At 42.1% G+C, this 5,362-nt stretch overlaps 1 pseudogene; it reads right to left on the bottom strand.

Annotated features, from left to right (window-relative positions):
• Positions 1 to 4,291: 4,291 nt before the first annotated feature.
• Positions 4,292 to 5,155, bottom strand: LOC104278564 (annotated as a pseudogene).
• Between the last annotated feature and the right edge of the window lie 207 nt (positions 5,156 to 5,362).

The raw sequence follows: 5,362 nt of genomic DNA, 5'->3' as shown, positions 1-5,362 counted from the left end.
CCTAGAAATACCATTCTGGATCAGTCTTGGAAGAGTACGCTCCCAGGCCATGAAAGCAAACAACACTAACACATAGACAAGATTTCAGATAATCTGCCCTAATTATGAAAATTATTTCACAGAAGTAATTTTGACCACACAGTAATTTGCTGTGGAGATTGATAGTACACACTAGAATTTTTTTAAGGACATTTGCTAATATCCGGGTACGTGTTTTGAAGGGAAACTTTTCAAAAGGCAGCATAAGCTGTTGCAGATGTCTCCGTGCTGGCTAGCAGCTACAAAAACCTCCAGCAGTTTTGCAGAAAATTCTGTGAAGGATCCATGTGCTGAAAAGATAAGCCTAGACTGACAGAACAATCAGAACATTACCTGCCAAGTGACGCATTATGACGCTTTATTGCTAAATTATGAAAAGATAGTTCTATTAACCAAAAAGATTAATTGTTTTTAAAACCCAATTGTGACAGTAAAACAATTAGTTTCAGGTAGCAATACTGATCTGGCAAACAAAAGCAGCAGACCTGCCTGCTAAAACCTGAATCACCCTCACTGGCAGATGATCGAGTGGAGTGATAAACTACTTCCATCTAGCCCAAGGAAAACAAGTGTGTGAGCAAAAATGCTTAGGCCCTGCTAATGCTACAGAAGACTGCCTGCAAGAGTGGGAAAGAATTAAAATCAACCCAGTTTTTCACCTGTTTTCTTTACAGTATACCTTAGTGCACATATGAATGCTACAAACTTCTGTATACAATTACATACACACAGAGCATTTGCAAACAGTGTTCTCACTTCAAACGTTAATATATTTTATCAAGGAAATCACTGACCTGAGATAATGGCTTTCTCTTCCCATGGTTTATACCTCCAATAAAAACTATGTTTGGCATCACTGCCATGGGATACTCAAAACCAAGGTCCATTCTTTTAAGCCAAATGGATCCATGTCTTAAGAGCTCTTTCATTGTCACTGGTCTGTGGAGAACTTCCGAGGCCAGAAGTTCTAATGGCAAATAGGCAAAATCGCAAAGAAAAGATTCTGATGACTTGAGAAGTAAGTTTTCCATGCGCTGGATAAACATCTTGTGGTCCGAGTTGTCTGCAAATGTTCTTGGGACATAGGAAGGGGGATCTGGACACTGGGTAGCCTGCAAATCAAAACTGCACGGGAGTCCCCGTAAAAAGAAAATGAGTGGAATAGGCAGATGCAGAGCCAGTATTTGTCCACATGGTATAACAGGGTCTGTGAGAACAGCATCAGATTTGCTCTCTTGAAGATATTGGGGGCCAGTAAGTTCAGTTGGTTTGAGTGTGGTGCTGATAACACCAAGGTCGTGGGTCAAATTCCCGTTTGGTCCCCATGTGTTGCCTGATCTATTTGAGTGGTGGCGTCCCTGCCCAGGACCAGGGAGATTGGATTAAATGATCTCTAAGGTCCCTTCCAGTCTAGGCCATTCTATGATTCTGTTGCATCAGATCCCTGCTATGCAGTAAACTGCTGCAGGAGGAGGAGACGTAAAGATTGGAGATGACTTGAACTTTTTCATAAAGTGCAATGATTCTTTGAAGCAAAGGTCTTCTCTCAAAAAGATCATTTGCAAAACGAATGCGTGATTGTTCCCAGTTCTTTCCTAGTTAAAGTCACTGGATGCGTTTTGAGAGTATAATATTCAGATACCTTCACATTTAAGTTTACTTCTGGTGCAGCAACAACAATTTCGTGCTTTTTCTGGCTGAGGGCCACCAGCACTGAGTGCATGCTGAGCCAGTGACTCCCATCCATTGGTACTACCAACAGCTTTCCACCATCAGCCCAGCACAACAGAGACAGGAAGGCCAAAACCCCCACAGAAGCTAAGTAACTGTATTTACTTACAGGAGCCATGTTCCTAGAACTCCAAAGTCTGTTCATCTGCCCTGGTCTAAGAGATTTTAAGTAGACCCACAAATCCCTGCCGGTTCTCACATTCCCCACTAACGATATGGCTTTTCCAGCCAAACCAGTCACCAGTAATCATTCAAGGCATTGATGAACCATTTAAGGAACCTGATAAATCAACCTAGGTTGGGCAGAACTGGTCTTGGTATCTGAGGCTCCCTTAGGATGAGTCCTTTCTGATTGATTCCCTGTGCTGATTGGTGTTAGATTGAAAATAAAATCAGACACTGCAAAACCAAAATCCCAGGTCTTTGAATAGTGCTGGCACTTGGAAGTAACTGGGCTTTCTAAAAGGAGATAAAATGCTTTCTTGCTTTCCTTCTTTGTGATTAGCATTTTACAGCTGTTCTGAAACACTTGGCAAGTTCATGTTTAAAATTACAAGTTTATGTCACTATGCAGCGTGGTATCTGTCCAAATCCTAAGGAGAAGACTCTATATTTTACATAGAGCTCAGTGCTGGGGCCAGGTTCAGCACTAGGTACAAATCCATTACAATAAGAAACACTGCATAGAGGTTTGCATCGATGAAGGAAATCCACCAAATCTGTTCTGTCACGCACAACATCTGTTTGTTCTCATCCTGACCTATCTCTCTGCACCTTTTTTGATCACTTTCTTCTTCCAGGAGCATTAAGAGGGAAAAGCCACTGAGTTCCATCTTGTACCTAATTGAATGCAGGAAAGGCTAGACAGAAGTAGCCAATAACAGCCCTCTTGTTTCAGGCCAGGAATAGATTTTAAATGGTAAAAGGTGATGTTATGACTTCAGATGAAAATCTACAAGCAAGATACCATATCTGAGCAGTTAGCAATTACTTGTGATAAACTTGTCAACTTGCAGTATTATATTTTGCTGTTAGATGTAACCGTGTGCTACAGAGGCATAGTCAGAAGACAACAAGAAATGAGAACTCAATTATCAGTACTTCTGCAATAAATATCGCTGCTGGATTATGATCTTTAGCCTCTAGTTAAGATTGGAGTGAGAGTTAGCTCTGTCTTCTGAGGAAAGTGATTTTAACCAGGAGCTGCCACGTGGCCTCTCCGGCAGACAGGATGCTGCTTTCCCAGAGGATGTGCCTGGATTTGTCCCTGAGAAGCCATTAAGCAGCTCTGATGGACAAAACATATAGGAAAAAAACACCACCATGATAAAAGTGGGGGTTGATGGCAATTGGAAAGAGATCCTTGTGAAAAAGCAAGATATGAATGCTAGCAGCTCAGCAGAAATAAGTAGTGCTTTCAAGGGGCAGCATCAGGTGAAGTAACGGGAGGAGTAAAGCAAAGCCTGAGGGCAGCTAAGGTTGGCTCAGGGGAAGAGCCAGGCTTGTAAAATGCAAATCTATTTTCTTGTGAAACTTCACTCATTCTTGTTCACAAAAGCCTAGAATTTGGGGGAGGAGTAAGAGTGGTGGTGGGCAGGAGGAATCCCTTCCCTAAGACTCAGCCTAAGGCTGGCTAGAGAACAAAGTTCAAAGGAAAAATGGAGAAGAATCTATTTTTAAGTAACATTCACAATGGATAAAACGTTTTCCTTTCTTGGAAACAAAGTGATTTATTGCTGAAACGGCTGGATGACACTAACTACAGATTCATTATCTGCTGAGGGGAGCTGTCTCCTCTTCTATCTCCTTTTCCTGGCTTCATATGAGGTTCTACTTAGAGCACAGGCAAGCAAGAATACACATTACATGCAGCAACAAGCCAACATGCATCATGAGCACCAGCAAGCTAACATACATCACATGCATGGCTTTATCTCAAGTACTTTTTAGACCACAAATGCCCAAGTAAACACCCATCAGCATTCCCCTATCCAACATCTAAAAATGGAGTCAAGAATTCAGCTGTCTAGTTTTTTGTGATGGAAGCCGTTGTTAGACCAAAACCTTTGCCACAAAATATTAGGCTTCAGCTCAAATATAAGACTGCTGTTACAGATAAGAACACATGATGCTATTGTGCATAACCCAGTAAGTTGTTTTTCTGATTGGAAAAGCAGCTAATGCTCTTCAAGAAATATTCTTCTGTCTCTTATGTGAGGCAAAGAATTTTTGGAAGAGCCGTAATAATTCACCTATCGTTTTTGCATTAATTACTGGGTGATACAGTGTTTTGTACCCAACTTCATCTGGAACTAAACATGCACGTGATCCCCTCACCGAACAAAATGCTTACACTGGTCAGATCCAAGAAAAGGAGATGGAATCACATTCTGGTTTTCATGTAGCTATACAGAAAGTGTTAATCTAAATTATCACTTTAGGTAAGAAACATCCATATCAAATACACTACTAAACCCCACTCAGATCATGTAAGTGTATGACTGCCAAAACTTCTCCCTTTTTATACCTTTCCCAGCCAGTCACTGACCTGAGATAATGGTTTCTTCTGCCTGCAGTTTATGCCTCCAATGAAAACCATATTTGGCATTATAGGCGCAGGATACTCAAAGACAAAGTCAAGCCTTCTCAGCCAAATCGATCCGTGACTTAAAAGCTGTGTAATTGTCATTGGCTTCTGGAGAAACTCTGAGGCCAGGCTTTCAAATGGTGAAAAGATCATACTGCAGGTGAAAAGCTCTGAAACAGTGATCAGGAAGTTCTTCACTCGCTGAGAGAATGTCATATGATCTGTATTGAGTGAGAACATTCGTGGGACATAAGAGGGTGGGTCTGGAGCCTGAGCAGCGTGAACATCTGTAGCACACGGGATGCCCCGCAAGAAGAAAACAGTTGGGATAGAAAAGTGCAAAGCAATTATTTGTCCACAGGGTGTCAGAGGATCTGTAAGGATGGCGTCAAATTTACTTTCTTCAATGTATTTCATCATCTCTTTGTTGTACAGTAAGGAACGGCAGGAAGCTTGAAACATGGCAGAGCTCTTTCGGAAACCATCCCAAATATTCAAAAATCTAGTCAGGAAAGGCTCTTCACTAAAACACGCCGCACCAAATGAATGTATAAGTTCTTCCATATCTTCCGTTTTGAAAGGCACAGGATATGTTTTCATTTCATATATCCCTGAGGTGTCTATCAACATTTTGCTTTCTGGTGCGATAACAACTACTTCGTGCCCTCTCTTGAACAATTCGCCCAGCACTTCCTTCATACTGAGCCAGTGGCTGCCCTCCATCGGGATCACCAGAAGTTTCCCAGCAGCGGTAAGACTCAGGCAGCACAAGAAGGGGAGAAGCACCGCCACCAGCATGTTGCGAGCTGGACAGACAGGAACCAGTCAATGAGAGAGACTAAGGGTGGTTCACAAGCTTTTGTAGCTGTGCTCCACCTACTCAAACACACCCTTTGGCAACGCTTTCTAACGATAGCTCTAGCCGTGTGACTTGCCCCACATTTCAGGTGTTCACAAACGGCACGCGATGGAGTCACGGCAGGCAAAAAATGAAAATAAAAGGTG

The sequence above is a fragment of the Apaloderma vittatum genome, unplaced genomic scaffold, assembly GCF_000703405.1.
Source record: "Apaloderma vittatum isolate BGI_N311 unplaced genomic scaffold, ASM70340v1 scaffold16158, whole genome shotgun sequence".
NCBI classification, from domain to species: Eukaryota; Metazoa; Chordata; class Aves; order Trogoniformes; family Trogonidae; genus Apaloderma; species Apaloderma vittatum.
This window is presented reverse-complemented; position numbering and strand designations above follow the sequence as displayed.